The 27645-nt window shown below is 49.8% G+C and overlaps 1 protein-coding gene across 2 annotated transcripts in view; it reads left to right on the top strand.

Moving 5' to 3' along the window:
* Nucleotides 1-6890: 6890 nt before the first annotated feature.
* PLXNA1 (plexin A1) overlaps nt 6891-27645 on the top strand; it is a 265426-nt gene continuing 244671 nt past the window's right edge. Inside the window, exon 1 of one of the 2 annotated variants that reach the window (XM_026650270.2) lies at nt 6891-7071. The gene's annotated coding sequence lies outside the window, so the exon portion shown is untranslated. The remainder of the gene's footprint in view (nt 7072-27645) is intronic. The other variant, XM_026650272.2, reaches the window with a different exon arrangement.

Genomic DNA, 27645 nt, shown 5'->3' with positions numbered 1-27645 from the left:
TGAACGCTGGTCTGGGAGTCTCATTCCCGATTCCCTAGATGGCGTGACACTTCCCCTTTCTGTGCCTCAGGTTCCCCAGCTGTAAAATGGAGTATCCATACTTTACTCCCCTGATCCCCTGATAAAGCGCTTTCAAATCCTCAAGTGAAAACATGCTGTGGGTGCAAAGCCTCATTACGAAGAAGAGTATTTGTGTTCATTGGTACACATCGGATTATCTCTTGGTGCAGGCACCCTGACATGCTCAGCTGTAGACAGAAATACACATACCCTCGCCCCCTGATGCTAGAGCTGTAGGAAAGAGTTGGGCTTTGCACTGAGCCCCAAGGGGGCAACAAACTCAACATCTGTAAGAGCAGCAAGGGAAACAAATTCCAGAGCAGGTTCTCCCTTTCAACTGGTTATCAGCTGGCTGGTATTTGACCAACCTGGCCGGGTTTTTTTATGGATTTGCCAGTTACCAGAAAAATAATTTAATCTGCTGGGGTTTTTTTTTTTACATGGGTCTAAAGATTTGCATTATTATCACAATACACTGGGATATCTAATGTTAAAAGTTTCTGTGTCCAGCTGAAGATGCTGCAGTGTTCCCATTTCCGCAGTTCAAGTGATAACAGATCAAAACAGTTGAAAATACAGCAGCTGTCTGCCCACCAACACGCAAGCGCACCGCGCATGTGTGTGAGAGAGGGTGTGAGTCACCCAAGAGTGAGGTGACCAATCTTACCAATCTTATCTATATGTGTTATCTCTCTAGATACTGTAAGTGGCTGTTGAGGGGGGGAGAGGTTGCAGAGTTACCTTATGGCTGGGGGTTGTGGTTATGGTTGTGGTGGGCTTGCCTTGTGGCAGGGGGCTGTGGCTGGGTTTTTTTGCATTTCGAAGGTGGTAACCTTACTCAGCCATGCAGACGCTCAGATGCAGGGACAGTGAACAGTCCAGCTAATCTTCCCGGGCAGAGAGGTGTCCCTTAGGGAGCTGTGACTCATGCAGGTCAGGAATTTCCTTCGCCCCGCTTTGGTTCTGGCTCTTGCAAAGCAGAATCATTCAAGAACCCAGTGGGCTAAGCAATGGCAGAGGTGTCATTTGGAATAGAGATTTGCATTGTTAGTGTTGACCTGTGGATAGATGAAGGCCCAATCCTACTATTGGATCTGTGTGGATGGTGCCCCCCTGAACTGGCCCCCAGCAGCTCCAGGTGCAGGGAAGAACAGACTGCCTCCCTTCTTGGTCCCCTGGGCCTGATTCTCCATGACCATGCCTGTGTTGTTGTCATTTGCGCCTTTCCCCTCTAGCACATTACATCCTGTGCATCACCAAACTTAGGTTCTGTTAAGGCAAACTTGCCTGAGGCTCCAGCCCAACCCAGTTAAAGAGACATCCTCAGGTTTATGTCTCAAACATTTCTGATCACAAAATCCTTGCACTGTCTTTTGAAGTGCACTTCTGACTTGAAATATCTAATTGTTCTTAAAAAGGATCACAATCCAATTGAGAAATGTCATAGGAAAAAGAACACAGTTGCCATTTTTGTGGGACTTACAAAAATGTGCAGGAGGCCCTCTGCTGGTTGGGTGGTGTGGGGGGAGCTGATGTCCCAGGCAATCCTGGTGTGCAGAGAAAGAAAAGAACAAACAGGTGCAGTGATTTCACTGGGGGTGAAGGGAAGTACAGGGGGAGGGGGGAATCAGGAGTTGGCAGATGGGAGGGGTGATGATTCTCAGGGTACCTAAGACTGTGAGTCATCTTGTTTTCCCCTTCCTCCAGTGACAGGGATTCTTTCCTGTGGTAGCTGGGTGGCACCACCAGCTCCCTGGCACCACCAGCCTTTCAGCCACTCAGGCACTCTCCTCTGGGCTCCTCTGGCCCTGACTTCATCTTGCAGGTTAACAGTCGGTGCACCCCTGTCCCCAAGTCTCCTTTGAATTGTTCCCCTGTGATATCCAGCCCCTGACACTGGCTACTCACAGAAATTCCAGATCCTCTGCACCCAACAGTGCAGTGTAGCTCCATTTACCATTTTACCGTAAACCACACAGCACTCATAATAAAACAAAAGTAGGCTTATTAAGAGAAACTAAAGATTTAACTAGATATGAGAGGAAGTGGTGGAAACAGCTGGTTACAACTCAAAACAGAATTATTAAACACGAACCTGGGTCCACACTTATTGCTTGTGAGCACTGCGAAGTTGTCGACAAAACTTTTGTCTTTCACAGGTTCTTAAAAAAGCCCCCCCGCGAAAGACAAAAGTTTTGCCGATGCAAGTGACAGTGTGAACGCAGCTTTGTTGGCAGGGCTGGAAGTATTTTGTCGGCAAAAGTGCTGACAAAGTACCAACAAAGAGCGTTTACACACGCTGACTTTTAGTGACAAGGCTGTGTCGACACAGCCTTGTTGCTAAAAGCTGTGTGGTGTAGACAAGCCCCAACAGTTAGCTTTCCTATATACTAAGGTAGGATCTCCACCAAGTTCAGTCTGTTGCAGAGCTGACTGATTGCACAAGAATCAGGATCCACATGTTCATGAAAGCCCCTTGCTCCCTAAGGTGTTTCCTCAGTGAATGGATACAGAGTGCCTTCTCCTACACTCTGATTCATAGCCAGGGCCAACTCCTGCCTGCTATAATGTTCCTTTTCACCACCAAGTGTTTCAGTTATTTGTAATTGTCTCTGATGGTTTTCCATTCAGTGGGGTGAGGCAAGGGTAGACAGTAGAACCTTGCCTTATGTCCCCAGCCCAGTGGGGGGTGTGACAACTCCCTCTTGCTTGAATCGGTAATTTCCGAGACACAGGACCTCTGGTGACTAATTTCTACTCCAAGTCCATAAATCATGCTTTCAGTATAAATACATTATTCCATAAATATAACCCGTATATACAGCTCACAATGACTATGAGTCTTGACCAGTTATGAGCTTCCTGCAGATTCCTTACATTTTATTCTTTGTGGATAAATATCCTGCAAGACGTGTGTTTGGTCTAGTGAGTTGGTTCTGAGGTGAGAGGTGTTTGGAAAGAACAGGGGCCCCTTTGCCACGGGAGGACACAGCTCAGTGTGAAAGCAATGTTGCTTTCTCGGATGATAAGAGAGTGTCACAAGGAGCAGAGAGTAAAGGGAAAAAATGGAAGCGATAAAAGTGGCTGGCATGGAGTGCGTTTTTAAAAGACAAATAATCAACTCAAACCGTCACTTAGTCTTGTTTATGGCTTTTATTATTTGTCCTCTTTATAATTTTGTTTTTAAGTGAAGTGAATTTAGTGCCAGTGAAAGATACTGAACTGACAACTCTGGAGCACAAAATCCTCCGTCTAGCTGCAGAATGGACACAGCATGGGCAGAGGAGGGGCCAGCTTCCTGCGTGGCCCCCTGCCGATGTCACTCGCCCCAGGCCAGGAATCCAGTCTGCATGGGCCTCTTGGCAGACATTGCCCACTACTGTCAATTGGGATGTGTGGCCATCTGTCCATTGGGAACTGGACTAAGGGCTAGCTTTTGGAACCAGCACTCAGCCCATGTGGCTGTGCTATGCATTGGGGGCTGCCCCACTGGGGCCAGGGAAGGAATTCACAGGCCACAAAGTGGCAGCTGCTCCAGAGCTCCTATTGCACCCTTAGCCCCTGTGCCCTCTCCTGGGGAGCATGGCCAAGACACTGCAGCTGTGGTCTCCCCGGGATCTTCTGTGTGCTTTGTGGCAAGCTGGACATGTGCCAGGTCCACTGGGTCAGGGGTCTCTGCACCTGTGAAAGGGGCCAGAATAGGTCCTAGGACCCCACACTCATTTCATATTGTATGCCACTGAGCCACCTTCAGATGGGCCACCGTGTCTGCACATAGTATGTACAGGGTGGTGGTGGAGTCAGACCCTTGGGGGTGTTGTCCCCATCAGGGCCGGCTTTAGGAAGTGCGGGGCCCAATTCGAACATTTTTGGCGGGGCCCCGGCAGGGATGACTAACAAAAACCAAAAAACCCTGTAAAAAAACCCCTTTCATTTCTTCCATGTATTATTTACTTTCCATAACTATATAAATAATAAAATTATATATTATGTACATTGTGTCATATATGCTGTTGATCGGTTATTAATGAGCTCCGTTTCACATGTGTGGGTCCCCGCCACTCCCTGGGGGGTGTGCACATGTGTGGGTCCCAGCTGCTCCCTGCCCCCCTCATTGAAGCAGGTGTGCAGGGTTACTGCCCTGGGAACTGCAGGGCACCAGTGGACATGGGGCTGGCTGGAGGCAGGGCAGGGGCTGACTGGAGGTAGGGTCTGGCTGAAGGGGCAAGGGCAAGGGGTGCGGGGCTGGCTGGAAACAGGGGGGTGTGGGGCGGGCTTCAGGCAGGGCCGCAGGGGAGTGCGGCAGGGGTTGGCAGGGCTGGAGACAGAGGAGTGCAGGACTGGCTGGCTTCAGGCAGGGGGGTGCGGCAGAGGTTGGCTGGAGACAGGGCAGGAGGTACGGGGCTGGCTGCAGGCAGGGCAGGGGGTGCAGGGCTGGTGCGGGCAGGGCAGGGGGTGTGGGGCTGGCTGCGGGCAGGGGGTGCAGGGCTGGCTGGAGACGGGCTGGCTGCGGGCAGGGCAGGGCAGGGGGTGCGGGGCTGGTGCAGGCAGGGGGTGCAGCAGAGGCAGCTGGAGCCCCAGCCTTTAAATAGCCCCCAAGCCCCCCGCTATCCCAGGGCTCTCAGGGGCTATTTAAAGGGCCCGGGGCTCCCCTGCTTCTACCGCCCCAACCCTTTAAATAGCCACGGGAGCCCTGGGGAAGCGGCAGGGCTCTGACAGCTATTTAAAGGGCTGGGGCGGTAGAGGCAGCGGGAGCCCCGGACTTTTTAAATAGCCCCCAGAGCCCCGCAGCCCTACCCCAGGGCTCCAGCAGTGGGGCTCTGGTGGCAATTTAAAGGGCCTGGGAATTGCCCCCTGGGGAAGCCGGGCCACCCCGGTACGGCGCACCGGCTCTTGCCGGTATGCTGTACCGGGGCTTGGGCGCGGGGCCCTCTTAGGCATGGGGCCCGATTCAGGGGAATTGGTTTAATTGGCCTAAAGCCGGCCCTGGTCCCCATGGTGCCCCCTCTGTGGAGTGAGGATGGAGGCCGGAGGGAGAGGGCTGGAGGGGACCCACATTATCCCTCCCGCCTACCATTGTCCCACCCTCTGATAACATGATCCTAGGGGAAGTGCAGGGGGAGATCCTTGCAGAATTTTCTATCCCCAAAGCCCTGTCTGTTAATAGCCTGATCTGTGCCTGGGAAGGGTTGATCTGGGCCTGGGATACCACAAGCCTGGCTCTGAATGGCCCCCTAAAGGTGAATGCCCCTCTCCCCTTGTCTAGAGTTTGCAGTGCTTTCCTAGGAGGCCGGGGATATTGTTTTCCCCCTAACAATTTTTGGTCTCTTTAATTTGGAAAATATTCCCTCGTTTTCTACCTGCATTTTGAGTGGCTGTTTTTCTTTAACAACCATGTCAGTATCTAGACAGTGCCCCCTGTGCCAATGCAACCTTGCACAGCCGGGGCATCAGTGCTCTTGCCATGGTACTGGGGAGAATGCTGAAGTGTGATCCTTCCAATGAGGCCTTTAAAATCCAGAGCCTCTCTGCTGTGCGTACGGGGGTTTGTCTCGGGATCCTTGATCAACATTTTGCCTGCCTTCTGCTGCCGTGCTGCTCAGCTGTTATACTGTATGTGTGTGGGTTATGCAACATCTGGCGATCCTTCAGGATGAAAAACAGTAAAGGAAGGGAGCGTTAAATGATTAGAGCATGGGGCACAGAGTCAGGATTCTTGGGGTTCTAGTCCTGGCTTTGCTATTTACTTGATGCTAATGCATGGCAAGTCAGAACAAACTTGGCAAAATTAACATGACCTTGGGCAAGCCACTTAATTTCTTGGTGCTGGCCGTTACCCTAACTGTAAAGTACGGATAATGCTCTGGACTCCCAGAGGTGGTTAATAACTTGTAAGGTGTTTTGAGCCCTTCCTTAGAAAAGTAGTATCAAAATGCAAAATATTATTATTGTGATGCAGTTGTTTATTTTCTTTTACCCAGGCCTGGGGAGCACAAATTAAACAACCAGACTGTTGTTGCTGGGTCATTACTTGCTAAATAAAGTGATTGGTATCCATAGCAGTGAAACTCAGGCATTATATGTTTATCTGATTGTAAGTACATGTGTTCGAACTGTTCACAGCTCAAGGAGGCAGTGTAGTCTAGTGACTGGACCAAGGAACGGAGAGTTGTCTCCTGAGCCTTGTTCCTGGCTCTGAGAGGAAGTGCCGTCTAGTGGTGGACACAGGGTCAAGTTTCCTGGGTTCTGTTTCTGGATCTGGGAGGGTATGTGATCCAGTAGCTGGAGCAGGGCTCTAGGAAAAAGGACTCCTGGGTTCTATTTTCAGCTCTGCCCTTAGTCACCCTGTGACCTTGGCCTCTCGGTGTGTGCCTCAATGTCCACGTTTTTAAAACCGTGGTGATGCTACAATGGGCAGCAGAATTCGGTCATTCGAGAGTTGTTGCCATCCCTGGCTGGAGGGTGCTGTAAACTTGCACAGCAGTATTGGGCTTGGCTGCCAGCACACTGCTAGTTTATTTCCCCCCCTCAGCCCCTCGCCTGCCCTGCTGGGGAGCTGAGAACAAGGGACCGGCAGGTTCTTCCAGCCCTCGTGGAGCCTCCTGGCACTTACAAAAGCATTGCCGCTTTTACGGCAGCCCCTCGGCCATTGCCCTTTTAACTGGGTGCCCGCCCCTTTCGGGTCCTCTGCTCCTCCTCCTCTCTCGGTGCGCCAGTCTGCGCAGGCCAGGGCGCCCTCTAGAGGGGATTGCTGGGGGAGCAGCCAGCAGCTGCCCCTTTGAACGTGTGCCTCAGTCGCTCTCCCTGGGAAGTCAGATCGAGGCTGGAGTTCCATTGGAACCCTGCGCTGCATTCCATTCCAATTCCATTCATGCTGGTCAGAGGCAGCGGCGGCAGCGGAGGAGCGAGCGAGGCGCGGAGCCCCGGCTTGCAGGGAGGGGGGGAGGGCTAGTTGGTTGGTGTGGAATGTAATTATGGCTGGCACATCTGAAGCAAGCTCCGGTCCAGGCTGTAAGTAACCAGAATCCAACTTTACTCCTTCAGTTCCCAGGAATCGGATGCATGTTTTTTCTCTTCCCCCTTCTAAAAACAAAAGAGGCGGTGATTGTGCAGCGAGAGGCAGGGGAAAGGTGGTTGTACAGGAGGGTCAGGGGATTGCAAACTGCCTTTCTCCTTGTTTCCCAGCCTGGCTCTGGAACAGTTATGCCCCATCTGAGAGAGAGACACACAGACAGGGAAATGTTCTGCGTTTCTCAGCTCGCGGGAAGCCTGCGCTGTGCTGGGGTAGGATTTGCAGTTTTCCTTCCCCCTACGGGGAGATCCTTCTTTCTTTTCGCATGCACAGGGGAAGAGGAGTTTGCTGGATTCTTTTGCTGGGTGGGATCGCTGCTGTGATTGTGTGTGTGTGTGTGCGCGCGCGTTGTGTTCTGCCGGTGCTGGAAGAATGTAAACTAGAGAGACAAGAAAACGTTTGGGGGTGTGGGGAGAAGAGGGTAATCGCCTAGCCGAAAAGGATCCGAGGGGGTGGGTGGATTGCACAGGGGAAATCTGCTTCAAAATGAGTCTGAATGGCTTCCCCTGAAATGTGGCAGGGTTGGAGCGGAAAGAGTTTAAAATGAACGTGAAGGGGGTTTGCTATTAAAAGTGTGGAGGACAAGGAAATCTGCTGCCTTTGAAATTGACTAAAGGGTGTGTGTAATGGGGGGATGACATGGAAAAGACTGAAATTGATCAGCATGTGGTTGTAACAGCTTAATTTAGAATAGATGGGGGGGGGGGAGAAGAAATATCTTGACGCTTAAAATGCTCTCTCTGGGTAAAACGTGCTACTGCTGGTTCCCTGCATGAGGAGGGCTGCGAGGGAGAGACCCCCGCCCGTCACAACATGCAGTGGCAATGTGGAAGGTACGGAAGAGCTAGCACAAGGGGGAATGCAGCAGGGCTGTGGAAGGAGGGAGATCCTGGAGCAGGCAGGATGGATTGTATGTGTGCAAGGCAGGGAGTGAGCCAGGAGCGAAAGCCATGCCAGATCTCTCTGTATTTACATTTGCCTGGTATTGTATTTTATTTTTAAAAGACGCTTTCTCCTCCTTGTTTAAGTCCTACGGAGGGAAGCGATCTGGCTGTTGTGGGGAAATGGGGCGTTTAGTGAAGGCTGTGAAAACTGCACTGCATCTTCTCCTCCCCAGCCCCTGCTTTCTGGGGGCTTGTTATAGAGAAGAGCTGGGTCTGGGCTTGAGGTGGAAAGCAATCCTGCCCGGATTTGGAGACTGCAAAGCTGGGAAATAGCTTTGCATTGCAATAGTGACTAACTCCGAGTCATCCTTGGAATGGATCCGGCAGTGAAGATAGCGCTTTAGATTGTATTTATTTCCATCAGCATCTCCCCTCCCTCGTGCCTGGGCTTAAAGGGAAAAGTTTACTCTGATTGTTCACCACAGATATTTTTGGTGGGTGGTGGCGGACGGGGGATGTTGGGTGGGGGATGGGGGTCGTTCTTTTTCCCAGTATATAATTTATTAAGAGGTATATAAGGTCTAACTCTTGCTAGTGTTGTGCTTGTCCAATTGTGGGTGTCTGGGGGCGAGGGGGGGAAGAGCTGGCGTCCCCCAAGCCCTGACTGATTGCTCATCTGAGCCCCTGGGGCTCTTCTTTCTCTGGGTGTCTGGGGTTGAGGAACTTTGCCTGGAGTGTACGGTTCATCTTTTATTAGGGGAAGCCCAGCGTGCAGGGGGGCTGGTTGGTGTTGCTCCTGCTTTGGGCTCCTGGAGGAGATGCCTTCCGTGCCTTAGCTGGTCAGAGTGAGGACAGAGAGGCATCCCTTCCCTGCTTGGGTGACTCGCCAGATCTTCCCAGGGAGTAGTGGGTATAGCCAGACAGGGGATTGTGTGGGCTGTGGGGGTACACAAGGCTCCCTAGGTGCATCCCGGAGTGCGTGGGTTTCAGTCGCTATTGCCCTACGGAGAGGATTTTCATTCCCATGCTGGATTTCCTCTTTCCAAGATGAAGCAGCTATTTTTTGTGCTTGTAAATTTCCTCCACTGCCTGCATTAACCCAGCTGTGCTAGTGAAACTGACCAAACAGCTCAGTCTAGAGACCTCTCCTTGGCTTATTCCTTGCATCCACTGGAATGGGCAGTAGGGATGAGTCTATATGCAGAGAAATGTGCAGAGCATTATAGCCTCCTCACCTCTCTGTGCCTCAGTTTCCCCATCTTTAAAAGAAGGAGGATGACCGGCTCACACAGGAGTGTTGTGAGGATTAATTCAGGTTTGCAGTGTGTTGAAAAAGGTAAAGCGCCATATATGGGTGAAGCATTTATTATACTGTAGTTTGTGAAAGGCTGCTGTTCTCTTCCACACAATGTGTATCTGTGATTATAGCCATATCTAGTTGCACAGGGTGGATTTATATACGTCTATACGTGTACCATTGTGTGTGTGAAGCGCTCTAATATTAACGTGGAAGGTGGTGAAAAGAGCTATTTGCCTCTCCGTTTATTTTCCTTGACCATTTACGTATAGCACTGTGCTGAGGACTGGACATACGCACACAGCTCCAGTGTGCTTGTGGGGAGGGTTCTGCAAATATTCAGTGGCATGCTCTGTGGAATACTTAAATCCCTATTTTTCTAGGTGTTTTTTGCCCTCCCTCCCTTCCCACCCCTCACAGCAGTCAGATTCTTCCTTCTCTCCCTAGCAAAGCATGTGTGTTTGTGCTGAGGGAGGTGGGGTGAGGAGAGCCAGTATGTAAGCAGAACTTGACATGAAGGTCACTGGTTAAAGATGAGATGGGTTGGGAGGGAAAAGACAGGCATTAGCCTTACTTGTTAACTCCCTTGTCCCTCATGCTTCAGGGAGAGGAAAAACAAGAGCAAACATGCTAATAAAAATTCATGATCATCCTCTTATGTCAGGACCTCCGAGGGGAGAAAAGTTGTGAAGATGAACTGCATTTAGGAGGCACTTTTTGTCTTGCTTAAGATAAAATCAGTTTACAGGGAGTATTCTATATAAGAGCGTGTTGTTGGCCTTTTGCAGGAATGAAAATTATTCATCTCTTCTGCAAGGGGGCACATAAAAGGGACAAGAAAAGGCTGTTGACTACATCAAAGGTTATCCATTTGAAAACACCATTTTCCTCCGAACAGCGTCTAATTGCTTCCTGAACAATCTCAAGGTCTTTTGTATATACTCAGTGGGTAAAATGAGTGACTTGGTGTATCTCTCTCAAGATACCAGTGACCGAATGTGCCGAGTAAGGAAGCCAAGGAAAATCTGCAGGGTAGAAATTTCCTAGATGATGTGGAGATAATTTCTTAAGTGGTTACAAAGAGAGAAGGTTTTGTCTTTGAGTATTTGCATAGTTCAGCTCTTCTGATATGAGTAAATTACAGTGTTAAGAGAAGCGAGACAGTATCAAGGTTGTGTGGGTGGAAAGGAAGTTTGGGTCCAAAATAGGTGATTGTATAGCATACAGATACACCACGAGGATGAGGAGCTGGGAATCCAGTGCACCCCATTCCAGATCTACGTGTTACTTGAATGCACCCAGTGTCATCTGTTATGCAGAGAAGTTAAACAGATCTGTCTCTTTGGATTAAGATCCCAGTGGAGAGGAATAATGTGTAGTCCCTCTCCAATGGATTTGTAAAGAAACACCAGCCAGGGGGATGGTTTTGTCTTTCACAGTTTGATCGCTGGGCTGTCTGTTCTGTAGATCACATTCTAAAGATTATTTTTTATTGTATTTTTGTTAGTGCAGTAAGATATCAATACCTGAAAGAGCTCATTCGTAAACAGACATGGTGAGGGATGGGAATGGAAGAAAGCCTAAAGTTTTACCTGCTTAGCCCCCTTTCCTGAGGTGTAAAATTTGGGGTAGAGCCTAGGAATCAACCTCCATGGACACTTGGATTGTGATTCTGGATGTGAAATTTTTTTGCTTCTATCTAGAAGCACTTTTCCTGTTAAAGGCAGAGCGAACACTGAAATGGATAAACCAGCCCCTCCTAACTAAAGCTGTGATGGGATTGAGGGACACGCATCAGTGTTTATGGCTGCTGTTATTTAGTGGGAGACTTACACTGCTGAAATCTGAGGGGGCAGTAAAAGCTTAAGCCTTGCCAGTGCACTGTGGCTGCATGCCTCTCATCCTCTCCCCCATTCGGATACAAGAAGACACAACCAGCCAGCTATTCCTCTCTGAAACCGAGAGGGAGAACAGAAATAAACCCTTTGGTCCAGATTGTGCACAGGCATGTGGGGTGTAAATCCAGTGTGTATTTCAGTGGAGTTACTCTCCATTTGAGCCCGGTTGTCTGGCCCTCAGTTCAAAGCTAATGACGGACTCTTGTTTGTGTTTATTCTATAGGCCCAGGCTGGCTTCCGGTCTTTGTTGCTGTTTGACTGACTTCTTACTTTTGCAAGGCCCAGAGCCACGGGTGCTGGCGTTAGAACTCTCCGCACCTGGGACAAGCCAAGGGAAATGTGGCTGCTCCCTCCCTGGGGATCTCACTGGATGTGGGGACAGCTTTAGTTTATAGTTTTGGTTCCTCTGTCAGCTCATCCCTCAGCTGGCCTTAAATGCCCCTGACCTCCTCAGGGCTCTCTACTTCCCTGGTTTTTCTGGCCCCCTGCAGCCCAGCAGGTGCAGATTATGACAGTTTGGCACCCCCACCACTCCTCCCCCTGCTGGGCTTTTTGCCCTGGGGCCTTGCACTGGGGTCCTGGCAAACACAGATGTTGAACTGCATCAGGCTCCATGTGACCAAAACCATAAAGAACAAAATATTTGAAGTGCACAGAAATCTTGGGTTGCTATTCACGGTAACCCATCACCTTCTCCTCAATCCCTTCTCAAGACCTGCTTTTTTTGCAATGTCTGTAAGAGTCTAGCCAACTAAATCCTCTGAGCGTGTATCCTGTTCATTTCCCAGGAGTGACCTGCTCATTGGTGTGGTGGGAATGGAGGAAGGGCAGTGGAACTGAAGCTTGGGGTTGGTGTGTGTGTGTGAGGCTGAGAGATATGGAGTTTAGTTCAAAAGTGGACACTGATTATTTTGGATGCATCCATTTTTGGTTGGATGCCCAACCTGAGACACCTGGGGCCTGATTTCTCAGAGATGCTGAGCACCTGCTGCTCCAGTGAGAGTTGTGAGTGCTTGTCTTCTCTGAAAATCAGGCCCCATGTGTCTCAAACTGAGCACCGGTGCCCACCATTGAAAGCAGGGGCTCTGATGTATTGTACCCTGTGTCTGTGCAGCGTGTGGCACATTCCGGGGGCTGCTGCATTCTAAACAACTCCCCTTTATAGATCTGATCTACGGGGGGATGCTGGTATGTCCTGCCTCTGTCTCTGACACACACAGCCTGCGTTCTGGTGCCGGTACCGCGGCGTGCACTGGGTACAGCACGTGTAAACACAGACAGCTTGTTCATCCAGATACGTCTGGGAGTCTTGTTTGAGCAAATGTCATGTGCACCGTGGTGGTGAAGTGCTAACTAAGAAATAAATCCTGATGGCCTTCTGCAGAGCCAACAGCACTGACTGGATACAGGGCTGCCTTAGCAAACACAATGTGGCTTAACTGTGTCTAATGCCTTTCATGCCAAAGAAGTCTTCTGACCTGGTAGCAGGAGCAAGGTTAGTTTCGCACTGGAGGGGAACACCGGTGGAGGTGGCAATCACTTTTTGTTTTTGTTTTTTAAAGTGAAACCATTCAAACCAGCAGCTTGGCCATGTGTTTCCTGTTGGAGCAGCCTTTACTGTTAGATGCTGCGGTTGTGATCTATCCCAGCTTCTCCCTTGCTTTCGCACCACCTCTGCTTCCAACCCTTGCCACTGCAGGCAAATCTCTCTGACTGGGAGATTAAATGTAGCCCCACTGGCTAACAAAACCTCACTGTTAAAAACTGATGTTCTTTATTTAGGACGAGCATGAAAAACACCTGCCAAAGCTCCTTGTTCCCTATGTGACAAAATGCTTAAACCAATTTAAATCAACTTAAAATACAAACCCTGTGTCTGGACTGTCAAACTTAAACTGAACTGGGTTTTCTTTTTTCCCTATTTATCCTTGGATGTAAGGTGCTATCTAAATGCAAAGTATATAATATAATCCTGGGCTTGTGATGGATGATGGTTTTACAGTTACCAGAACATTGTAACAAAGGGGGTAACGTTTAACCCTTGTCCAAGGCTCCACATGTGTTTGGTTTGTTGTTTTCAGCGTTGATAGAATCCTTTCTGAACTGTGGTGGTGGTTTAATTGAATGCAGAGTATTTTTTTTATTGATTAAACACTAGATTAGTTTTGTAATCTCTCTGGCTTCCTGGGGAAGCTGCGGTCTAGTAGTTGGAGCATGGCGCTGGGATATGGGAGACCTGAGTTCTGCTTCTGACCTGCAGTGTGGCCTTGGGCAAGTCACTTTGCCCCGTGTGACTCATTTTCCCCATCTGTGTTGCCAGGGATGATGATGTTGCCTTACTGGTGGAAAGTGGTCTGAGAGCTCTGGGTGGAGTAAGTGGAAAGGGTGATGGGGCTGTGATGGCACAGGTGACAGTCAGCTCGCAACAACTGGGCTGCCCTTTCCTGACCCTGTGGACAGTGCTCCTACATTGTCCTGCTACCCAACTGTGTGTTAGGAATCCCTCTGCAAGCCCCCATTGGTGTCTCTAATAGAGTTGCCCAAATGCAGCCAACACCATCAGCCTTGCCTCACCCCCATGTAGTTTGACTCTGTACTGCAGTAGCCTGGCTAAGGCTGCTCAATGGCCGACAGCTTGCAGAGCAGCCTGCGGGCTTTCCACCTCCCTCCCCTCTTGCTATCTCATGTATCCCTCAATCTGCTGGCCAACTTGGCACAGAGACCGAAGAGAAGTAGTAATCCAATTTGGGCACTTTAACTGCACTTTGCTAACCATGCCGCTGGCCAGAGCTTGGAAACTTTAATCTGCCTAATGACCCCAGCTTTGGGGACTGACTGATGGCCATTTGTTTTATTTATTTGGTTTTCCTTTTCTTTGGCTGTTGGGGATGGATGTGATGCCTGGCAGAGGGTTGATTTCCAGGGTCCAGCTGCCTGTGCATGGCACCTTACAAATTGTATAATAGCAGGGGTAGACCATATATTGTACTTGCATTTTTTTTCTTCCCCCCCATCTTCCTTTTCTATTCTCTTCCCTTCTTTTCTTGTAAAGACAAACCCCTCTAGGCAAGGCAGTTTTGCAATATACTATTATTTTCAGGAACGCTCAGCCAAGAAAAATAAAGTATCTCTCTTCCTTTGGTTGCCTACTGTTTAATGTACAAAATACAGAGGTGGTAATTGCATTAAAATGTATATAATTATACTGTAGGAAAAAAAAATCTTGTTAATTGCACGGGTGTTTTGAACTGATAAGTGTTGAGTGATTCATGTTTTCTTTAGAGTTCACCAAAGCAGAGCTGCCGTCCACAATGCAGGAGTTTAGGAGAGAGGCTTGTTTTCATACCCGTTACAGAAAGTAAGCTAAACATTTAGAATCTGAGCTGATTTCTGCATCTGTCAGGTCTCCTGCACTTGGCCCTTCATTACTGGCCTCCGTCTTGTGAAGTGTTGAATGCTCTGGCCCTGATCCAGCAAAGACCTTAAGCACATGCTTAACTTGAAACACTTAAGTAGTCCCATTGACTACAGTGGGGCTGCTTGAGTTTTCAGTTAAGCATGTGCTTAAGTGCCTTGCTGGATTGGGCCAAAATCCCCAAATTTCTTGCAGAATCGAGTCCCCAGTGAGTCGGAAACCACAGTCACATTGACAAATGCCAGTGGTTGACTCTGGTTAGGAAGGAAATTTCTGCACTTGGTATTTGCCATAGTACAACTAATCAGGTGCTTTAAGGGTTCTTTGCTGCCCACCTCTGAAGCATTTGGGTTTTAGCCATTGTCAGAGGCAGGACACTGGCATTGATGGATCATTCTGACAGGATGAGGGGAAGGGTTGCCTAATGGTTAAAAAGACACTGTCAATTTGAAAACCATATATCCACCTGACAATGCCAATCCTGCTATAGTTACAGGTAACACCTAAGGTGACAGTCACAGAAAGAAGTGTTTACTTTGTGCATTTCTTAGCACTGTGTGTATAGTCCATTTTACTTGTCCTCTATATAATCAGTTAATTTCTCCCTTGCTGTAAAGACCTTTTATAAATATTGACAGGAGAACAGGAAAACCCTTACAATATTTGTACAAATAAATAATTTTCAAGCTATGCTGATTAAAGGGCACTTTAATTTAAAAAAAATGTTAATTGATTAGAAAAATGTCTAGTTAGTGGGTTGGCTGGGTCCCTTTAAAACACACCACTGGGAGTCAAGAGGACCTGGGCTCTAATCCTGGCTCTGCCTTTGACTCGCCATGTAACTGGGCAAGCCTGGCTCTTCTAAGCAAGTCACCTCCCCTCTCCAGGCCTTGCTTTCCCCATCTGTGAAATGGGAATAATGAGATTTAAGTACACCCCCGGGAGGTTGTGAGGCTGAAGTCCTAAAAGATAATAAAGTGCTTTGAGATCTTTGGATGGAGAGTACTAGGGAAGTGTTGACTGTTGTTTCTACTTCTATAAGAAGGAGGGAATTATTTCCTAACCCGAGAGAGACTGTCTGAAGAGGAGACGTCTAGAGTTTGTCGTGGGAAGCTTAGAGCTGTGATGCCTTTGAGAAAATGTTTGAAATTCATCCTCTCTCAAATCTGCTATGTTGCTATGTCACACTTCCCTCCACCCTCATCTCCTCCCCAGTCATTTTTATTCCTAGAAGTGTTGGCATGAGCACAGACACTCTGATTTGTAAGCGTTAGTCTGTAGTTTCCTACCTGAGGTCCTGTTCTCTGGTGACAGAAACATTTCCAGCTGTGATGATGCAAATGGGGGTGGTGGTTATTGCCTCAGGTGGGATAATAAGCAGCTAGAGGATCTCTTAAAAAGCCAAGAACCTGTTTTCCAGGCTGTTGTCCCCAGGAAGAAATGGGGGAGGAGTAATGCAGAAAATGCACAGGAACGCCAGCGGGATTGTTTCCAAAATAGACTGTTTGGAACTGTGCGTGTGTCGATGAGCCTTTACAACACAGAGTGGGCCTGTGTGAAATTGACAGGAGTTATTGTTCATTATTATTTGTATTATGGTAGCACCTCCAAGCCCCAACAGAGATTGGGGCCCCACTGTGTTAGACATTGTTCGTGCATACACATGACATGACAGTCCCTGCTCTGAAGGGCTTGTAATCAAAATAGACAGGGCAAACAGGGTAGGAGGACAAATGGAGGCCCAAACAAGTGACTTGCCCAAGGTCACGCAATAGATAAATGGCAGAGCCGGGAATAAAACCCACATCTTCTGTCTCCCAGTGCCCTGTCTGCTAGGTCATGCTCCCTCTTGTCATTTACATCATAGTCTTGCAGTTATACCTGTGTGCATCACTGCCTTTGGATGGATTCAGAACTCTTCAGCTGTGTCACAGGCCCTGTACTGTTCACAGTCAAGGAGGAATCTCCTTTAGCTCAAATGTAATGGGCAGTTGCTTTTGGAGCAGAAGGATCCCAGTTCTGTCCCTGCTGCCACCATGACATTTTGATACATGATGTGCAATGTAGGGTGAATGTTGAAATCTTGATGATCACAGATTATGTGCAATATATTGGAACATGCTGTGTCATGACAGTAAGGCAGGGGTTCTCAAACTGGGGGTCGGGACCCCTCAGGGGGTCATGAGGTTATTACATATTCTCAAACTGGGGGGTCGTGAGCTGTCAGCCTCCACCCCAAATCTCGCTTTGCCTCCAGCATTTATAATGGTGTTAAATATATAAAAAAGTGTTTTAATGTATGGGAGGTCGCACTCAGAGGCTTGCTGTGTGAAAGGGGTCACCAGTACAAAAGTCTGAGAACCCCTGCAGTAAGGCCATCCTGTAGCACTCCATGAGATGATGCCACTTGCTTGAGCTCTTATGATGGATATTTTCATTATTTTAAAGTGGATTTCTGTACCTAAAAGACACTGGATCCATCCGTGCGCCTTAGTCCCTTCCTGGAAGGTGATGTCTGTAGTGCAAGAACGAAGTCCAGTCTTCTTGACCCCTTTGCAGTGACAGCTGACGAGTGAATTCACGTCACTTACACTGGTGTTCCTTGTGATACAGCCATACGTTCCCAGAGGCGCTGGAACAATTTGTATTGTGAGGGTGTTGAGAGCCATTGACCCAAACTGTAAACCCTGTATATAATGGAAACCATTTCAAGCCAGGGGGTGTTGCTGCACCCCCCAGTTCCAGCACCTATGTACGTCCCCAAGGCGCTGCTCAGAGACCATCAATTTATTTCCTGCATGCACAGCCATTAGCCTGTGACACTTGTTCACTGTTGACCTGGGCTGGATTTGAACCAAGGGCGTTAAAGGCGAAACGCACTGCATCCAATCCTGCCAGCCTGCCCCTGTTCCTGTAGCTACTCTGAAACACTCCATGATCCTTTGGTATCTGCTTTGTATAGGCTTTCTTTAGGAGTGTGGATGTTTTGAGCCAAATTCTGCCTGCCTGGAGTAGCCCCGTCGAAGTCAACAAGGGTTGTACAGAGTAGAATTTGACTGTGTGTGTGTGTTGTTTGGATACTTGTTGGAATGAAGCCTCTGTCACTGTGTTAAAACATAGTTTCCCTTCTCTTTGTTTTGTTGCTGTTGGAACATTTTCAGAGGCTTCTCTCTCTCCCATCCTACTGCGGACGAGCGAGACGCCGCAAGCTCTCAAGTTATCTCCCTACTTCCAGCTTTCCCAGGCCTGCTGCACCTAGGGCAATTAAAAACTCTTGCTACATTGTGGGACTGGAGCTTTGAAATGAAAGTGGTTCTGAGTACTGACTTGACTTCCAAGGGCCCTTTCTCATTGGCTTCTCTGCAGGCCAGAGCCTCTGTGCTTTGGGAAGGCTGAGCCAGGCTTCCGGCAGGGACTGAGCTGCAATGAAAGAAGCTGCTAGTGAGGAGGGGAACCAAAGCCTCTTGTGGAAGGAAAGGCTGAGCAGATTGGGCTCCGGTAAACCTCGTCATGAGACTCATATTAGCAAGGAGCTTAGGGGAATCGGAGGTAAAGCTGACGACAAGAGTCAGTTCACCTGCCTTTACTGAAAACTGGGAATTTTCATTGTGGAGCGAGTCTGTCAGGGAATCTGCAAAATCGACCTGGCTTGAGTTTGGGAAGGAGAGAAATTTCCCCGCTGACGAAAGGGCTGTGAATATTCTGTGGGGTTGCTGAGCTCACCGGAGGCTAGACTCACCGTGTTCTTGCTAGGTTACTAGGTGAAGGGTGTGTGTGAGGAGAGAGAATCTCTCCGGGATCGGCTGCTGGAGATGTATTGATTTTAGGAGGGGAGGATTGCTGGTTAGTACCTCTGGCTGGGCTGGCCTACTAAAGGGCTTGCAGCAGATGGTTAGGAAGCAAGGAATATTTGTGTGTCTCTGTCTGTGCATGTGTGTAATTCCCAGCAGTCTGAGAGCAGAGCACATCCACCGAATCATGACTGGACTACTCGGATTCTGCATTTAGTAGCCTAGCTGGCTCCCTGTTCTGGCAGCTTGTCCTTAGGAGATGCAACAACATCGGATAAGTTAGAGGCTTTGTTCTCTGCTGTACGTGGGGTCAATTCCAGATGTGGTTCCCCTGATGGTTTGGGGGGGCAAGGGGAGAAAATCCCCACCACTGACAAGGTTGCATGAAATGGAAACTCATCTCGGGGGCTGTAGGTTGGTGTATTTGCCTTTCCCCCCTGTAGACCTTGGTTTAGCTCCTATCTCTGGATATGATGGGAAATGTATTTGGCCATGGCAACATCTCCCTTTGTTCACATCACAAAATTCAGCCCAACTAGCAATCTCTGATCAAGAGAAGCCCAGGGTTAGAAAAGCAGGGGCTGGATCTGTTGTGTGTGTGCAACAGCAGGGACTGCAGGTCGGGACTGAGGGGGCTCGTATGGTTCTTTGGCTGCTTTGTGCCAAGTACAAGCCAATGGGACTAGCCGCTTTCTTAAGTACCAATTTCACCTGCTGACCTTTCCAACCTGAGGCTGCCAATGGAGCTGCACTGCTAATGAGAAGGGCTCAGAATGGCTTGGTGTCTGGGAAGTGGGCTCAGCTCCTCCGGGAGGGTTGTTATAGCAGGGAATGGAGAGCGCACCTGGGAGTGAGAGGATCTCCAGCAAGCTGCAAAATGGGCTCCGGAGCCCGAAGTTGTTCCCTCCTAGGCACAGTCCGGAATCAGATTTGCATCCCAGGCGAGTTTTCCCCAGGACCACTCGCTGCAGCATGAGGGTGGTGACAAACTAGGTTTGACTCAGAAAGGAAAATGGTGGCTGTAGATTCTTTCTGTTGAACTTCTCCATCTGATTTTTAACCAGCAGCCAGGTCAGATGTGAACTAATGGCCTCCAGCATTGGAATAACATACCTAGGGGCATGGTGGCGTCTCCCTTGCTTGTAGTCAGATGCTACGTAATACAAAGAGCACTGTTTGGCTGTAAACTTGCTCCTGCTGTGTTGGAAACCCAAACACAGCTGCACAGACACAGAGGCTATTGCATGAGAACCAGGAGAAACTGGCCAGTTTAGCTTCCCTCTCCTGAGATAAGTGAAGTGCAGGAAAAGGAAACAAACTGCATGGGTGGTGAAAAGCTGACTGGGTTTCGAAAAGCCTTTCACATTTGCTGATTTAAAGCCCCGATAGTAACCCATGGAGGGAATTAGATATCTTCATTATGACTGTTTTTAACCTGACAGTGTCCCTTTAAAGTGCTAGCTGGAGACTGAGCCAGGCATAATGTGCCAATGGCCCTTCGTGACTGTGCCAATGTATCCTGTGGCTGCCTGCGTTTAGCAAGGTAACTGCAATGCAGCTGCTGTGACTGGAATGGGAGAGGCCCAGGGGCCCTGTGCACCTTTCAGTGCAGTGCAGACAAGCTCCTGTGCTTGCAGTCCTCCTGGCGCTGCAGGGGTTAAGGTCAGCTTGGCTGTGCACAGAATACTGAGGCAGGCTGCCAGAGCAACATATGAGCGGCCCCTCCCCCACTTTCCTATTGCTGCCTAAGGAGTATCTGCAGGCACTGGAAAGGGTTAATATCGCACTCAGTGTGAAACTTGGTCTTCAAGCCTCCTTGGGGCAGGACCCTGTGCAGAAGCCCTGAGCAGCATCAGGCTTTGTGCCCCCCGGGAGGTATGAGCCTCCTTTCCCCTGTTTCCAGGCTCAGGGCCGAGCCGGTTTATCCTGCAACCCCCTCATGTGCACCCTGGAAAAGCCAGAGAGTTGCTGGTCCCTGAGTGTGAAGAGACCAACTCACCTCTCAGGTCCCAGGGGAGTTGAGCTGGCAGACACAGCTTGTGGCCTGTAAACACGCCAAGTCCCGCCTGAAACCCCTGACTCCTGGGGGGTTAGAGAGGCCTGTGTAACTTTACTGCTGCTCTAGTTTTGCACGTAGCACTTTGCATCCAAGACGCTCAAGCCACTTCACCTAAATAGGTCGGATCCCCGTTTCCCTGCTGGGGAAGCTCTGAGGTTAACCACTGCAAAAGTGACTCTGCAGTCTAGCTGGGGATAGTGCCCAGGAGTCCCCTGCTCTGGCGAGTAGGCAGGCTGTCTCCCTACAGCCTTTGTGCCGGTGGTTTCGTCACTGGGCACGGAACGCCTGAGTGTCCTTCATTTGTTACCGATAGTTCTGCTTTCCAGCCGCGCTGGGCCCCTCTTCATCTCTCCAGCTCCTCCACACGTACAGCAGAAGATTTCTTCTTGTTGGGGGAACAATCTGCATCATGTGGTGTCTAGTGCTGCCCACATGCTTGTGAGCGAGCATCGTGCCGCTGCAGAGGTCCTGCCAAGTGCAATCTGGAGCACCACGGGCAGTGGTGGTAGGTGAAGCAGGCCTGCCCTGCAAGCATGGCTCTCTTTGGTGACATAGGCCCCTGCTGTTCAGGCAGCGGGTCGGGGTGGAGGGGCTGGTGGAGAAGCTGGAATGGGGTTTCAGACTGGGCTTGCTGCATGTGGGGCTGGTTTGAACATCATGTGGTTGCTCCCTGCACCGCTGCTACCAATTCTCACCTGTCCCATTTGCAGAGACCAGCCCGCAGTATCCCTAACCCTCTCCTGGGAGAGACTCGTCGTTCTCATCCAGGATGGATCTACAGTGCGCATATAGCTTGGCAAGCATGGCAGGTACCACTTGAGCACACAGGGTACGTCTGGGCTGGACTGCACCATGCCTCGCTGGCACGTTGGAATGGTCCCTTGGCATCAGCGGCACGCGTGTAGATGATAGTCACACCACAGGTCCGGGGGGGTAGCAGTATAGAAAGGGTTAACCTACCTCTGGAGAGCACCCACCCTAGGCAAAGCCTCTCTTGTCAGTTACTGGAAATTCCAATCCCTTCCGCCAGGGCCGTCTGTGCAGGGCTGGCGATGTCTGTAGCTCTGCCATGGATGTGATGCCGACACAGCATATGCCCCAAGGAGCTTACAGCCTGGGGGACAGAGATGGCCGGGACTGTTTCAATGGAACATCCCACGCTTCTCAGTGGCTGGAGGGATGGGGGCTGATTAGGGCCTGCTTATCTCTACAAGAGATGTGGATAAGTAGAGAGTAGGGGGCCTGGCAAGGCTGCCTTTGCCAGTGTGTTAATCCTTTCTGCCTTAGGCTGAAGTACAGCTGGAGCTAGCTAAACTCCCCTTGTCCTCTCTCTCTACCCTGAGCCGCTGGCATTCAGCATGTGAGCACCCCCTGCCAGGTGGGGTCGGAGTGTCTTTCTGGAGAGGCTGTGGGCAGGCGCTGATTCTCTTTGGGAGCAGCCGCGTCCAGCTCTGCCTGGCTGGAGACCTCCGAGCTCATGCATATAAGGCCCAGTGAATAAAAATTCCCAGCTGACAAGTTGTGCGTGTGTGTGCAAGCAAAGTCCATGCTGCTTCAGCGTCTCAGTTTGCAAAGCTTGGTCCCTCACCCCCTGGGAGACCTCGGCCTTTGTATCTCCTCGCCTGACCTTATTGGATCCACTCCCCATTGAGCGGGGGAAGGGCTGCAGACGAGTTCCTGGCTTTGGTCCTGGTTAGGCTGCCCCTCCCCCTCTGCCCATGCTATGGGAATGCTGGACAAGAGGCCTGATGAATAGGATGGAGAATACTAGGGGCAAGCAGTGGAGGCTGGATCTGGAGGTGGTGCGTGTGGGCGAGGGCTCTGCTTGCCATGTGGGTGCAGGGTGAGTCTCTCTGGGAAGCTCCTAAGGCTGTGAAATGTGTAGGGAGAGGAAGATCAGCTCTGGTGGAAACTGCTCCCTTCCAAATGTGGGGAAGCACAAGGCCAGCCGTCCTGAACTCTAGCCCACTGATCTGAGGTGGTGTTTATGGCTGCAAAATACAGCGAGGCTTTACATAGCCACGTGTTTAAAGAGTTTGCTATAGAGCCACCCAGCGGGGATGTTGAATTCACTGCTGGTTCTCATACTAGTATGTGTGTGGGGGGGGTGCATGTTCTGTTCTACACCTGCTGTTGCTTTCTGATTAAGATCAAGTGAGACTCTCCTCATATCTACTCTGCTCAGTCTAGGGCACTATCTCCTATCCCACCCCCACCTTCCCCAAATGGACGCACTAATCTAACAGATCATTTCATCTCTGATTCTGAAGTGGAAAATATCCTAGATTCAAATTTTGCTGCATGTCCATTTTTAGCCCTGTCTCTTCCAGGCTGGCTTTCCCTGCCAGCCAAGCAGTCTGTTGTTAATTACCTGGCTGCTCTAACTTCTCCCAGCTGAGGGGCTGCATTAACTAACCAGGAGCCTGAGGGCGGTGCCTGATCTGCATAAAATTGAGCAGATTGCTGGGGCCTCATCTTTGGTGTGCTGGAGCAGCTCCAGCTCCCAGCATGCAATGCCCCACATAGCTCTGAGCAGCCTCTGGTCAAGATGAAGCACGGTATGCCAAGGCCTAGAGTTTGCAGGCTGCACCCCTTCATTAAACAGGAGGGAGACCACAGGACATACGCTGCATTTGGGCTATGAGGCAGTGCATTGGTCCCTGTCCCACGCCTAGACCAGTCCAGACCTTTGCAATGCCTCCTTGCCAGCAGGTGGTAAAGGAAAAAGCTGGGTGCTGCTCCCTGTCAATTATCCCCATTAAGGGGGCGGCTATGAATGGAAAGAGAGATGCCATTGGAAGTGTGTGGGGGCACAGATCCCTGGGGGTGCTTGTGGAAAGATGGACAGAGCGGCTGGAGCTTTGCATTTTTATCATTCTCCCAGAATCGCTCAAGATGCCAACGGCGCTGGGAACATTTGAACAAACGGATTCTACAGATGGCTGGGTTACTCTTTTCTTGTGTGGACCAAATGCTAATGGCAGGACTGGGTGTGGTCTTTGTGCGTCTCTCTGCCCCAGCCCACCGTGCTGGGGATTTGAAAAACGCTGTGCTTCCATCTCGGAAGGGATCAGGGCCAACTCAGAAGCGGCTTTCTGCAGGGAGTGTAAAAGTTTTTAGTTTTCAAAATATACGGTGGCTGGGGGGCTAGGAACTCGTTCACTCTGGACGAACCGTTGTGCTGCTTTGCATGCCGAATGGCCAAGGAAGGGAAAACATACCTCCGATAAATCCCATGTTTGTCTGTTTTATGGTTGCAATACCACTGTGCACTGATAGCGCCCCTTTTATCTGAGGAGGTCAAATTACTTTGCAAACATTTAATCCCCACAGAGCCCCTGAGAGGTACACCTCAGCTCCTTCCCGTTTCTCCGTTGGGGCAACCCAGGCACAGGAGGAGGTTAAGTGACTCACTCAAGGTTGCTCAGTGAGTCAGTGGCACAGCCGGCAATAGACTCCGGGATTGCTGCCTACCAGTCTGCATTCTAATCACTAGACAACTTTCCACCCTACACCGCATTGTGTGGGGTGAAGCTAGGCTCTGATCTAGGCTGCACCAGGAGAAAGCAGAGGGGTGGGAGTGGTAATTCCTATGAAGACAGAGGAGATACATCAGCATAAATCCAAAGGTAACTGAGATCTGAATGGGTCTGATTCAGAGCTCATTGAAGTCATTCTCAATAGACTTTGGACCAGACCCAGTGTGTGTGCATGATATGAAATTTGTAACAATGATTCCACTAGCTGGGGAACATTGGAGAAATCTTTGAGAATATGTTTTTAATTAGTGCGGGGGAAGAGGAAAGAGTTAAGCTTAGTTGAGGTGCAGACAGTTGCATATACAGTACAAGCTTCTATTGGCAGAACTACAAGCCTTTTCTTTCGTTATTGCCGCAAGGCTTTAAGATTCTTCCCATGAAGGCAAACCTAAAAATATACCTAATGTCTTCTGTAATCTACTATCTTGTCCACTGCACTTGTGGGGGGTCCTTCCTATAATTTCCCCCTTCTACCTTTGCTAATCGTCAGAGGGGTGGGTGAGTTTGACTAAGGTGCTGGTTTCTTCTTGGTCCATTTCCCATCACAGACCACAGCAAGTGAATCATAGTGTTTAAAGAGAGAGACCCATTAAGTCCCATTTCTCCCATTCTTTGGGGGGCCAGTTCAGGATAGTTCCTTATTCATCAATTTTCTTACCAAGCCTAGTTTTCAAAGTGCTGCTCATCCTTGAAATGTGACTCTAAAGCTGTTGTGATGGTTGTGGGACTCTTTGTTCCTTATCTGGCTGACTCCAGATCAGTTTCTCTCTGTTTGAGTAGAGGGATGGTTTTTCTAAGTGCCAGCTCTGTAAACATGCCTGGGACTCCAGGAGTCAACCTGGGCTCCTGCTGACTTGCGTATCATCCCCACAAATGAACATGCTGCAATGAGAACACAGATAATGACCGATTCTGTTAATGATGCCCGAGCCAAAATAGAATCCAGCTTGCGCAATTGTAGCTGTACCGGCTCTGCAAGGCTCAAAGCAGCAAAGTGAGCTCTAATGGCACTGAATGCACATGGGACACAGAGCCGTTGCACCTTGCTGATCATAACTGCACTTTACATGTTCCAAGCAGTGGGGCTTCCATTAACTCTTAGGGGAATCTGTTCTGTGTTGGGCTGGACCTTGCCCACTTTTCTATCACTTTATGCCCTTTTGAGGCACTATAGTATCCAAGCCCTAGATTAGGGACTTTTCCTTGGTATTCAACCTAAATTCCTCCTCACCCCTTTAATCCTGATTCCATCCCAGCACTCTTGGTTCTACCCCTTTGTGCCACCCTAAATTATTTTTATGGCGGCATCTCTGAAGTCACAAACACAGGATTCGGACACATCTGCAGGATGTAGTGGGAGGAGGAGTGCAGCAGGCTGGAGGAGTGAATGGCCTGTCTCCATATCTTTATTAGAAAGCAAGTGGGGGACAGGCATTTATGGGGCAAGTCAATGGCGTTTTGATGAAAGGGTCTTTTGAAGTGTGTGTGTGTGTTGGCTGCAGCCAGGCGGGGCAGACAGTCCATTCTAATCTAGTTCATGGAGCAGCTGTGACCAAGGTCTAAAACAATCAGGGTTTCATGGCCACTTTAAAGGTGAAACAGTTAGCAAATTTCCTTTCCAGTGTGGGATAAAAGGGGTTTGACTGAGTCTGGCAGTTGTGGCTGCTGTGTCAGCTTTGCTTCTGATGGCAGGTTTCCTGCTGCGCTTGTATGGGGGAGTGTCTCTCTCTCAAATAAATACAAACTATTCCCCGGCAGCCCCCTCTGTATGTTCCCTCCTCCGCGTTCCTGTTGCATTGCTGCTGTTTGAGTCATCCTGCAGGGTTGTTCTCTGTCGCAGGAAGTTCTTCCCTGTTTACTTTTCTGTCCAGGCAGAATAATGGAATGTATTTTTAGGTCTATTTGCGCTGCTCTCTGAGTTTGCATTAACATGCGGCCTGGGCTTGGGGTGTAGTTTTTTAATGCAGTCCATTTCAGGCCTGGGCTTGGCTCCAAGGCGCCTGCCTGGAGGTTTCCGAAGTCCTGTCTCCATGGTGGCCATATTTGCGGAACAGGATTAGCTTCCTGTAGGCAAACGAATTGCTAGGTCTCCAGTGGGAGTGGAGTTTCCAGTTGGAACCCAGGGGATAGGTTTCTAGAGGTTAGGGTAGTGGCTGCCTGGGGCATTTAACACTAGCCATCATTGCTGTGTTAAGGTGGAAGGATGGCACTGTTAAGGTGCAGGACTGGGGGCCAGAAGTCCTGGGTTCTGCTCCTAACTTTGTCACAGACTTCCTCTGTAGGCTCTTTGGTGAGACACTTTGAGCTCAGCCCTACAAGGTCCAGGTGATGGAGTGGTTAAAATGCTGGCATCTTTCTGCACTAGCACTCCCACCGGTGGAGCAGCACTGCTGGTAGTAATGATAAGACGCTTTTGGTAGGGGAGTTTAGCATAGAGAAGCAGGCTGTGGCTATTTTGGGAAGAGGGCCTGTCGCGTGGTATGCACACCTCATCCTCCTTTGGGGCATGGCAGGGTTGTGATACCACTCTGGTTACAGTCTTCCTGACAGTCTTTAGGCTGAAAGAGGCATGGCCTAGAGGCTGGAGTCAATATGGCGGCCCTTGAGGTCAGGGCAGTGCTGCCCAATGGCCAGAGTCAATTACAGTGGCTCTTGTGTTCAGGGCAGTGCAGCCTAATGGCCAGTACCGGGGGGGGGCCGCCACCAGGAGGGCAGCAACCTGGGTAGGGGGGTCTGGGCCCACTCGACTCCACCGGGCCTTGACCCAGGGCCCTGACAGTGGCGGAGCGGTCCGCCACTGGATCAGTGGGGAATCGCACCGAAACACGCTAACCTCACTTGGGTGGGAGATACCACTCGCTCACCCTCCCTGGGTTACTTCCCACTGTGCTTCCAGAAGCCGCAGTTCATGGGGCATCGGGGTCTCCGGGCTCCTCAGCGTGGGTGATTCCCTGGGGCTCCATTGGCCATAGACCTCCAGTCCGACTCTCAGGATCTCCGGCTCCCGCAGGCAAGGGCTGTGACGGCTCTTCAGCTGGAGCCTCCACCAAAGATCCTTCTCCTCTGTTGGTTAGCCTAGAATGAACTGGGCTGCTCCCTTTTATACTGAGGCAGCAGTTGGAGCATGCCCAGCACGGTCTGAGGGGCGGGACTTCTGCCGCCCATAGTGTGGGGTTAACCCTCTCTTGTCCAGTGCCTGATATGCACACCCTGTCACAGAGCCCAATGCAACATTCAAGTCATTGCCTTTCTCAAAATGGGCTGTAGCCACCAGAGAGAAAACTAATGTGAAGGAGACCGCCCTCTCCCTTCTATGATCCCCCAACCTGTTCTAGCACGTGTCTAAGTGGTAGAAACAAAATTGGATTGGCCAGCTGTCTCTGTGCTCTAATATAGAGCCTTCCACTTCATTCAATCACTACTTAGTCTGATCCTCTGTTTAATTTGATCCAAACCTTAGGAACCCAAATCATTTTGTATTTAAAAAAAAATAAATAAATAAAACTTCCTCTGTTTCTTTTAGTCACTGTTGATTGCTTTAGGCAGGTATTATTTGATAATGCAATCACCAGCTATAGGAAGCTGCCCTTTAATAACAGAGCCAAAGTTCTGAATGAGAGAGAAGCTACT

Source organism: Terrapene carolina, unplaced genomic scaffold (assembly GCF_002925995.2).
Source record: "Terrapene carolina triunguis isolate 2854851 unplaced genomic scaffold, T_m_triunguis-2.0 Scaffold89, whole genome shotgun sequence".
NCBI lineage: Eukaryota > Metazoa > Chordata > Testudines > Emydidae > Terrapene > Terrapene triunguis.
This window is presented reverse-complemented; position numbering and strand designations above follow the sequence as displayed.